Below are 11,688 nucleotides of genomic sequence, written 5' to 3'. Positions count from 1 at the left end.
ATCACAGGATAGACACAATATTTGAGGTAACATAGTAAAGATCTGTGAGACATCAGTTTATTAGTTTGATCTATATATTGAGGGTGGGAGCGGAGGGCACGTAATCCCTCACCGTAACTCCTCATAAAATACAGATCAAACTTCATACTGGTAAGTACTCGTTTAATCTTACTATTTTACTTCGGAGTCACGTGAGTGATTCCGTGAAGATTTCAAAGGTCTGTGATTTCAAACCGTGTAACAGTTTTTATTTCACTCACTGCCGAAGTTTTTGAGGGAGGAAGTGTTATCGTAATCAACCAATGGATCTGCTTTCACAAGAAACAGAAAGGTATTTGTTAACAATAACAACATAAATAGCTCCCCTGAGCTTAAATTAATATTTGCAGTTTGTAATATTCTTTCTGCAATTAAATCAGGCTTATCAACGGTTTACAATAAAAAATGTTCTGAACGTCGTTTCCCTTGACCATCCCCGTATTGAGAATGTGGTCAACCGGGATGTCCATTCGTTCAGCCGCTGATATCAATGCTGCCCTAGTGGAATGGGATTTAAATGTATTATTATCTATTCCGGCAGCTTTCAGTACCTGTTTTTTTTTTTTTTATATTTTATTTTATTAGAAGTAAGCACAGTCATATGGCACCAAAGTGCCTAATATATATTTTCATAATACATTTTATGTACAACTTCTTTTTTTTTTGTTACATTGAAAAAAGATGAGAATAAGAAAAAGAGGTTAGATAGTAAAGGATAGAAAAATGTGAAATATATAGTGTGTGAAGAAAGAAAACGAGTAAATGAAGAAAGTTGAGAGAGAAAATAGTGAAAAGAAAAGGAGATCATTATTTATAGTCTTGACCAACCCTCGTCCAGTCCTGAAACAGTACCTGTTTGAGCCACCTTGAAGTGGTTTGGCTCGTTACCCCGTCTTGGGGTTTCTTGTGGTTGACCCATAGGCTTTCCTCTCCCTCTAAGATTGTGGGTTGTGTCTATATATAGTTGTAGATGGGTCACCACACTCAACCTGGACTCTGGTGGGTAGACCCGGAATCCCACCAGTGAATTGGGCGTTCCTGGTCCATATAACCATATAACAATTACTGCACGGAAAAAACATGCCATCTCGACCCTACTAGTCCGTGCCGAACACATAATCTCGCCTAGTCCCATATACCTGCGAGTTAGATTTTACCAGACCTAGAACGATGAACGTGATGCGTCTGGGGTAATCACCATGTTATCCAGTCTAGTTTTGTGGAGTGACTGGACTCTGTGAGCGTATACGAGAGCCATAAGCATGAGCGTCTTTAACCTAGATTGAGCAAGACCGAGGGATCTGGCTGGTGCCATTCTCTGAGATATGTCAATATCACACCGATATCCCATACATGGGTATACCTGGGTTTTTGGGGCTTATTATTATAATTGCCCTTCATAAGTTTATCTTCAGTGGATGGGATCCCATGCTCTGCTGTCCTGCTGTTTTTAGATAAGCAGACAAGGCGCTTCATGCTGTATTTACGGCACTGTAACTCACCTTTTAATCATGGTGTAGATGGTCCAGGAACTCCAATACGTCAGTGGTTGAATAGTTTGGTATGTTGTCCCGGCGTTGTGGCAGTATTTTACCCATGTTAGCTCTTGGTGACTGTTCGCAGGGATGCCGACATGGTGGTAATGGTTCATTTGGATAATCCCAGCCCCTGGTAAGGTTTATTCAAAACCTACACCCAGGAGTTTGATGTTTTATGGCATGGGTGGCTTATGCCTGAGACTGGGTTGAGTCAGCAACCATGGTCCACTAGGGAAATCCATAGGTGACTCGCCCACCATGTCGTGATGAACCGCATGTGCACAGCTGTGCGATAATGCCGCAACAGCGCACTGGGCGGGTTCTTCACGGAATCACTCGCGTGACTCCGAAGTAAAATCAATGTTTTGGATTGAGACTCTGCATTAGGTTGTTAATGGTGTGAAAATGCATACCTTCAGATTCAGGGACAGTTTCTTCCCAGCTGTTTTCAGGCAACTGAACCATCCTGCTGCAACCAGAGAGCCATCCTGAACGACTATTGGTCTATCTTTGATATGACTTTATTGCCTTTACCTTGCACTAAAAGATATTCCCTTATTATGTTTCTACACACTGCGAATGGCTCAATTGCAATCATGTATTGTCTTTCTGCTGGCTGGTTAGCACACAACAAAGCTTTTCACTGTATCTCGGTACACGTGACAATAAACAAAACTGAACTGAACAAATTCCAAATTTCAGATTTTGGTTGCAACATTATTTAATTAGTGACTGATTCTGTGCTGTATTGCACTGTGACTCAAGGACTGATTGTTAACTATGAATAACTTAATACAGGGCGACATGATGGTGCAGCGGTAGAGTTGCTGCCTTACATCACCAGAGACCCGGGCTCGATCCTGACCGCGGGTCCTGTCTGTATGGAGTTTGTATGTTATCCCCGTGACTGCATGTGTTTCCTCCCACATTTTCTACTCCTTTTCTACTCAACAGCCAAAAATCTGTAACCTTGCTTTGATCTGGTATTTCGTTGGTTCACATGCTTGATCAATGGTGTTTTATCATTAGTGTTTTATTATTATTAATGTTTAGTGTTTTCTGAGTCATTCGTAACTGTCACTGTATGTCATGTTGTGACTTGTGGGCGGAGCACCAAGGAAAATTCCTTGTATGTGAATATTTGGCCAATAAACTTACTTACTTACTTACATTAGATCCCACAGGTTAGTGGGCCTCAATAAAAATTGTAAATTGTCCCTAGTGTATAGCGTGTGCTAGTGTAAGGGGGATCGCTGGTCGATGCGGACTCGGACCAGCGATCCAAACTGAAAAAAAAAGTATGGTGTATAATGATTATATAGCTGGATGATTAATCCAAAGCCTGGTCTAACAATTCAGAGACCCGAGTTCAAATCCAATGCAGCTGAAGAATTTAAATTCAGTTAAATATCTGGATTTTTTAAGGAAATCTTTTCTACAGTAGCACTGACCATTATACTAAACGGATTATCTTAAACCCGTATTTGGTTCACTAATCTCCTTCAGAAGAAGAATAAATGTGCCATGCTGATCATAAAATCTAAGATCAAGTGATAGTAGCACAATTAGGCCATTCGGCTCATCGTCAACTCTGCCATTCCAAGATAACCATATAACAATTACAGCACGGAAACAGGCCATCTCGGCCCTACAAGTCCGTGCCAAACAATTTTTTTTTTTCCCCTTAGTCCCACCTGCCTGCACTCATACCATAACCCTCCAGTCCCTTCTCATCCATATGCCTATCCAATTTATTTTTAAATGATACCAATGAACCTGCCTCCACCACTTCCACTGGAAGCTCATTCCGCACCGCTACCACTCTCTGAGTAAAGAGGTTCCCCCTCATGTTACCCCTAAACTTCTGTCCCTTAATTCTGAAGTCATGTCCTCTTGTTTGAATCTTCCCTATTCTCAAAGGGAAAAGCTTGCCCACATCAACTCTGTCTATCCCTCTCATCATTTTAATGACCTCTATCAAGTCCCCCCTTAACCTTCTGCGCTCCAGAGAATAAAGACCTAACTTGTTCAACATATCTGTTCAATCATGGCTGATCTATCTCTCCCCCCTAACCCCATTCTACTATCTCTCCCCATATCCTCTGACACCCCTACTAATCAAGAATTTATATCTCTCTGCCTTAAATATATCCACTGCCTCGCCAGCAGTCTGTCTTGTCCTTCTCTGTTTTTATTATTTTAAGTATGTCATCAATTTTTATTTAATGTCTCTTGGAATGTTTTATGTGGGGGGTGGGGGGGGGGGGGGAATCGGCTGAAACTTCCTGGCGAGGATGCGACTATTCTCCGAGTCGCGTCCTCGCCCCCCCCCACTCCTCGCGGCCTAACAACTGGATTGGCGCGGCCTTATCTGCAACCGGGGACCAGACAAGAGCTTCAGCAGCGGCGGCGCAGCACTGGATTCACCGCGGAGCAGGGCGATGTCTACCTGGATCGCTGTTTGAACCTCTGGAGCGTTGAGCCTGCAGCATCAACATCGCGGAGCTGTGGTTCGTAGAGCTCCCATCGCAGGCGGCACTGACTTCAACATCGCAGAGTCCTGGGATCCCTTTGCTGAGGGACGTCAGCGTTGAATCTCCGCCCAGCGCGGCCTGTGGACTTCGGGAGCCGTGGATTCTGGTAGGAAGTGGCCAATTCGGAGGTTGCCCTCCCGTTCCGACGTCGGAGTTCCATCAACCGGCGAGCGGGCCTGAGCAGCGGGCCGCCCGTAGCGGCGACTGCGAACGGCTCAGGAGGCCCCGACCACGGGTGAACAACAAGAACGTCAGAGGAAGGGGACTGACTTTGGTGCCTTCCCTCACAGTGGGAAACTTTGATTCTGCGGTGTGGGGATGTTTTATGTTGGACTATCGTGTGATGTGTTCTTTTTTTATTTGTATGGCTGTATGGTAACCACACATTTCACTGTACCAACTGGTACATGTGACAAATAAATGTATCTTGTATCTTGTAAGAAGTGAGGAAAAGTTGTTTGATATGTTAAATCCATTTTGCCCAAAATAATTTTTTTGACTATTTTACTTACTAATTTTTCATGATTTATTTATTTTTTAGCTATTGGTGGCAATGGCCCTAGAACCCATTCAATTAGAGTCATCGAGTAATACAGTGTGGAAACAGGCACTTTGGCCCAACCAGCCCATGCTGACCAACATGTCCCATCTACAATAGTCCTCCTTTTAGTTTATTGACCCATATCTCCCTCTAAACCTACCCTATCATTGGTCTCCAAGTGGAGGCGTGGGTTCGAATCCCACTTCTGACACCATGTAAAGAAGTGTTATCGACACACTGTGACTTTACTTCTTTATTACATTCATACTATGGCATTACAGAGAGCACTGGCTGTATGTGGTCTGTCACTGAAACCAGAGAGCGATATGTGGGTGGGGAGGTTGTAATTATACTTGTGATATGGGGAGTGGTTAGTAGTGATGAGGTAACTATATTAAGGGTCACATGCATATGTCATCTACACTGTCTAAATGTTTCTTAAACGTTGCAACAGTACCTACCTCAACTAACTCCTCTGGCAGCTCGTTCTATACACCCATCACATGGTATAAAAAGGTTATCTCTTAGGTTCCTATTAAACCTGTCCCCCCCTCAACTTAAACCTTTGTCCTCTGTTTCTCAATTCCCCTACTCTGGACAAGAGACTCTGCGTTTACCTGATCTCTTCCTCTCATGATTTTGTATACCTCGATAAGATCATCTATAAATCTACATAGTTTTAACACGCTGCCTCTGGGATGACACACTTTAACCTTACAGCAATTTCAGTGGAATGATAATCAGTAGGAAGAACAATGGCCTCTTTCCCTTATCATCGTTATATTTTTGCATATCTATCATTTATTTGTTCTATGTCTCTCTATCTCACCGTCTGTATATCTCGTTTCCCTTTCTCCTGACACTCAGTCTGAAGAAAGGTCTCGACCCGAAACGTCACCTATTCCTTTTCTCCAGAGATGCTGCCTGACCCGCTAAATCATTCCAGCTTTTTGTGTCTCTCTTCGGAAAGATAATGCGATCGGTTTTACTATGGCGGATGCTCCACTCAGAATGAATACCACCCAGGCTGTGAGGATAGAAGTTCACCCCATTCTCTCCTCCAGCCTCTGAAGGCAGTTAAACCTTTTTATATAGGGGCTACATTGTCTGTGGTAGGGCTTTGAGTGCCGGGTCCACAGGTCTGATGAACATACCGAGCATTAATCCTACTCCGGTTACCTCTTCGTTTCTGTTTGCTGGTCAGATAATGACACTGCAAACAATTCAAGGTGCATTTGGACATCTGAGAGTGGTTGTAAGTGAACGGGTGTTTCTCCACATTAAGGTCTGTGTGGGAGATGGTATGGCACCGGATCACTGGATTCAGATTCATGCACTGAGAACGAGCAGTGGATGGGGAACTGCCATGGACCTGGGACTGCTGACCCTCGGGAAAGTTGGCTGCAATTCCAACGCCTCTGTTGTTGGCTTTTAAACTTAACCTGCTCTGCCTTCTTTGCCTCCCCCATTCTAGTTCTCTGACTAGTTTGACTGTCCTCCTGATTAAACTTTACTTTGTGTGCCTCGTTGTCAACTTCCCCTAGCTATCAATTATCTATTCTATATTTTCCTTGATCTTCATCCCCTATGATCTCTCGTTTTCACACCTTACCCTTGCATATCTCTCGTTTCCCTCTCCCCTGACTCTCAGTCTGAAATAGGGGCTCGACCTGAAACATCACCCATTCCTTCAGGTTAGTGGATAAAATAGATTTAACGTGTCAAACATCTTTTCCTCACTTCTTCGCACTCTTTAAATCAATTTAGTATCCAGAGATGCTGCCTGTCTCGCTGAGTTACTCCAGCACTTTGTATCTATCTTCTGTTATTTTACGACTAAGTTTCTAATTGAACAGCACATGTTTGGATAGTGATGCACGCAATGTAATTTTAATTTCAGTTTTCAAAGTGACACTCTAAATATTTATGTTTTTTTAGTTTAGTTTATTATTAGCCTGCATACTGAGGAACAGTGAAGAGCTGTTTTGTTACATGCTATCCACTTGGTGGGCCAAAGGGCCTGTTTCCACACTGTGTCTCTAAACTAAATAAAAGGGTGTCAGGGGTTATGAGGTGAAGGCAGGAGTTTAGTTAGGTCATGTAGGGGCAGTGAAAAGCATTTGTTGCATGCTAACCAGTGAGCAGAAAGACAACACATGATTACAATAGATCCATTTACAGTGTATAGATACACGATAAGGGAATACCGTTCCGTGCAAGGTAAAGCCAGCAAAGTCCGATCAAGGATAGTCTGAGGGTCTCCAAAGAGGTAGAAGAGGAGAATGAGGTTGAGAGGGAAAGATAGATCAACCATAATTGATTGGTGGAGTAGACTTGATGGGTCAAATTACCTTATTCGGCTCCTCGAACCTGAAACTTAAGGGCCTGTCCCACGAGCATGCGACTCCATGCGGCAAACGCGACCTAACGTGGTCGCTTGAGCCGTATGGCCTCGTGGGGCCGATCTCACAGATAGCCGGAGCCGTATGGAGTTGTGCGGAGCTGGTCCCGACATCACGCGGGGCTCCGAAAAACTGACCGTGTTCAAAAATTCCGCGCGGCAACAGCCTGCCGGCCCGCAGCCTCCTCGACGCCGTACCCATTGCCTCGACACTGTACGTCATGCGCAAACTTCTCGCGGACTTCCGGTTTGGTCGCGTTTACCACATGCAGTCGCGTGCTCGTGCAACAGGCCCTTTACCACATACAGTCGCATGCTCGTGGGACAGGCCCTTTATGAAACTATTTTCCTGGCAGAAGATTTCCCAGTATTCTCCCACATTCCAAAGACGTGCAGGTCTGTAGGTTAATTGACTGCTGTAAATTATCTATTGTGTGCAGGATAGATGGACAGGTGATCACTGGCCAGCACGGAATCAATGGGTCGAAGGGCCTGTTTCCATGCTGTATCTCTAAACTAAACTAAACTAAACTTAACTAAACAATGGGTCCTGCTTTGCTGTAAGGAAACACAGAGAACAATACAGAAACACTACACTGGTGTGGGGCTAGAGATGAACTCCACTCCAACTGAAGTCTAATGCCTACTGACCTTGGTGGGACCCGTGCGATTATTTCACTACAAGCCCTGAGCTGTGGAGCAACTTTAGATTCTTGGTCAAGCTGAGCCAGAGGAGTGGAGGAGATGGACTAGAAAAAGAGTCATTTAGGTTACGTTCACATTTCCCCTCAACCACACCCCGATCAAAAGCAGGATCTTTGTAAAAGGCAACCTCTGATTTTCGAAAGGACCAAATTACTTTAATTGCTGAGCAAATATTGTGTAATACAAGAAAATGTAAACAGAGACTCTGGTGTGTGCTGTTTCTCCCAACTTTCACACCTTTTTAAAAAAAGTCAAAAATATTTATTCAAATATTAAAATAATATATACAGTACAGTAAAACCCAAAACAGAACCCACCACCAGAATACACGATAAACTATTATATAACTATGTTACAATCCTTGTCAAGGATGTATTCAAACCCCCCTCGCGGTGCCCAGCGTTCCCGGAAATCCCCCACGGCGCCAGTGGACAACACGTAGTCCCTCTCTAACACCACCCGGGCACGGACGTAACCCCGGAAAAGAGACAGGTAGATGGCTCGGGCAGAGCCCTCTTCCACCTGGACCCATGACTCGTGGATGGCCAGCTTGGCCAGGCTCGGGAGCAACCCAACCCAACCAGGCCATCTTCGGCCTCACCCCCTCCCCTACGCACAGGGTGTCCAAAGATGAGGATAGTGGGTGAGAAATGCAGCCAGAAGGCAAGGGACAGGCCCTTTAGATAATGGAACAGGGGCTGCAGCCTCTCACACTCCATATACACGTGGCACACAGACTCTTCCAGCACGCAAAAGTGGCAGGCGGCTAGCGAGTCTGTGAACCGCGAGAGAAACAGGTTGCAAGGGACTCCTCAGTGCAGTCACTGTCACACCCCAGTCACCAACAATCTCTGTACACTCATCTCCCATTCCCTGCCCCCTTACACTTATGTCCCCTCTCTGGCTTTGCATTTCACACCCCATCTTCTGTACTTTTAGTTCAGTTTAGTTTAGAGATACAGCGCAGAAAGAGGACCTTCGGCCCATCGGGTCTGAACTGACCAGAACTGACCAGAACTGACTGAACTGACTGATCCCCGCACACTAGCACTATCCTACACGCACTATCCTATACAATGTACAGTTATACCAAGCCAATTAACCTGCAAACCTGGACATCTTTGGAGTGTGGAAGGGAAGCGGAGCTCCCGGAGAAAGCACACACATTTCACGGGGAGAACGTACAAACTCCGGAGAGACAGCACCCATAGTCGGGATCGAATCCCAGTCTCTGGCGCTGAAAGGCAGAACTCTACCACTGCTACACCGTGCCACCCTTCATTAAAGTGTTATTCTTAAATATGTTTTAATCTTGTGAAACATACGGAGAAGGTTGAGTTGCAACCTGGCTCTTGTACAGACGCTCCCCAACGTACATGGGTTACGTTCCGTGGCTCCTGGCGTAAGTCAGATGTTACGTAAGTCGGTAGCAGAAGTTCTACTGTTAACGCCCAAATTCAATATTGATACTGTTTACTTCCTCTACTGTACAGCAGACACTGTACCAATAAAGAACACAATAAAATCTACACATCTACACAATACATCTACACAATAAAATCTACACAATAAAATCTAGCCCCGTCGCGGGGCTGGCCGAGTCCGGAGCGGGTAGAGCGGTGGAGGAGCGCTGCTGCTGCTGCTGCTGCTGCTGCTGCTGCTGCTGCTGCTGCTGCTACCGGAGAGTCGGAGGCTCCAACGACGGGTCTGTGGACGGTGGCACCGGGAGCCCGCGGCTCCCTGGAGGGAGACCGCTTTTCAGGGCTCCTGCAACGGCGACTTCTCCCGCCCGAGTTGCGGGGTCGAAGAGCTCCTGGAGCGGGGCCTCACAGCACCGCCCCGCGCGGCTTGGAATGGCCGCGGACTCTGCGAGCGCACGCCGGGGGCTCCAACACCAAGACCCGGTGTGCGACCTCGCATCACCCGGCGTGGTTTTAATGGCCGCGGGACAATCGCCATCGCCAGCCGGGGGCTTTGACTTTGACTCTGACATCGGGGGGGGGGGAGAGTGCAGTGGAGAGATAAGTTTTTTTGGCCTTCCATCACAGCGATGTGATGGATGTTTATGTTAAATGTAATTATGTTGTGTCTGGGGTCTATTTGTGTGTAATGTATGGCTGCAGAAACGGCATTTCGTTTGGACCTCCAGGGGTCCAAATGACAATTAAATTGACTCTTGACTCTTGACTCTCTTGACTCTTGACATGAAGTTGTGGAAATACCTGAAAACAATAAGTTTTGCAACAAGATAGGCTGAGATAATTTTATCTTTAATAGTTTATTTTTAATAGTTCAGTTCAATTTAGTTTACTGTCACGTGTACTGAGGCACAGTGAAAAGCTTTTGTGGCTAACCAGTCGGCCAAAAGACAAGGAGTCACAGCTTAAGGATAAGGGGGAAATCCTTTAAAACCAAGATGAGAAGAACTTTTTTCACACAGAGAGTGGTGAATCTCTGGAACTCTCTGCCACAGAGGGTAGTCGAGGCCAGTTCATTGGCTATATTTACGAGGGAGTTAGATGTGGCCCTTGTGGCTAAGGGGATCAGAGGGTATGGAGAAAAGGCAGGTACGGGATACTGAGTTGGATGAACAGCCATGATCATATTGAATGGCGGTGCAGGCTCGAAGGGCCGAATGGCCTACTCCTGCACCTAATTTCTATGTTTCTATGTTTCTAATACATGAATGCAATTGTTTAAGAAGGAACTGCAGATGCTGGAAAATCAAAGGTAGACAAAAGTGCTGGAGAAACTCAGCGGGTGCGGCAGCATCTATGGAGTGAAGGAAATAGGCAATGTGAAGGGTTTTCGGCCCGAAACGTTGCCTATTTCCTTTGCTCCATAGATGCTGCCGCACCCGCTGAGTTTCTCCAGCGCTTTTGTCTACATGAATGCAATTGATCCATTTACAGTGCACAGATACGTGATATTGGAATAACGTTTAGTGCAAGGTAAAGCCAGCAAGATTCAATCAAGGATAGTCCGAGGGTCACCAATGAGGATAAGCACATTTTTTCTTGTTTAAATTCTAAATTCTAAAAAGATGCAGTTTGATGAACATTTTTGGACCATGTTTTACACAATAGTGTGTGAACGTGTTAATAAATAAATTCATTTAATGCTGTTGAGCCTGCAAAACCTGATATGCAAACCTACCCAGAAATTAGTTTGCTGATAAAAAATAGCTTACAACAATGTCTGAGAATTTTGTCACCACAAGTGACAGGTGTAGCTGCAGTCAACTGTCAGAGAGCAAAGTCCAAATTTACGAAACTATCTGCAAAGTATCAAATGTGAATATACAGTATGCTGCCATATTCTATGTAATCCCCTTCAGAATTCTACATGTTTCATTAATATCTCCTTTTTGTTCTCCAAGCTTCCAATGAGTAGGTGTAGGAGTGGCAGAGTGCCGCAGAGGTATAGTTTGTGCCTTACAGCGCCAGAGACCTGGGTTCGATCCTGACCTCAGGAGCTGTCTGTACGGAGGTTATATGTTCTCCTTGTGACCACGTGGGTTTTCTCTGGGTGCTCCAGTTTCCTCCCACACTCCAAAGACATACAGGTTTGTAGGCTTCTGTAAATTTTCCCTAGTGTGTGTCGCGTGGTGTGGATGCGTGGGGATCGCTGGTCGGTGCAGACCCGGTGGGCCGAAGGGCCTGTTTCCGTGCTGCATCTCTAAACTAAACTAAACTAAATGAAATCTTCTAACTTGATATGTCATAGAGTCACAGACTATTACAGCATGGAAATAGACCCTTCGGCCCAACATGCCCATGCCGGCCAACATGTCTCGGCTACACTAGTCCCACCTGCCTGCATTTGGACCAAACATGCCCTATCCCTGTACCTATCTAAATGTTGACTTGATACTATATTGGCTCTCAAGCCTTATCAGTGAATTCCACACATTTTAAATGACCAGGCCTT

General features: G+C 45.3%; 1 long non-coding RNA gene across 1 annotated transcript; it reads right to left on the bottom strand.

Annotated features, from left to right (window-relative positions):
* Positions 1 to 282: 282 nt before the first annotated feature.
* Positions 283 to 1,074, bottom strand: LOC129699209 (uncharacterized). Its single transcript, XR_008723803.1, has 2 exons — positions 892 to 1,074; positions 283 to 590 (listed from the first exon to the last, which is right to left on the bottom strand). It is a non-coding gene; the product is annotated as an uncharacterized LOC129699209 (long non-coding RNA).
* Positions 1,075 to 11,688: the final 10,614 nt, after the last annotated feature.

The sequence above is a fragment of the Leucoraja erinacea genome, chromosome 8, assembly GCF_028641065.1.
Source record: "Leucoraja erinacea ecotype New England chromosome 8, Leri_hhj_1, whole genome shotgun sequence".
In the NCBI taxonomy this organism is placed as follows: domain Eukaryota; kingdom Metazoa; phylum Chordata; class Chondrichthyes; order Rajiformes; family Rajidae; genus Leucoraja; species Leucoraja erinaceus.
Note: the sequence above shows the minus strand (reverse complement) of the source record. Positions and strands in the feature narration are given on the sequence as shown.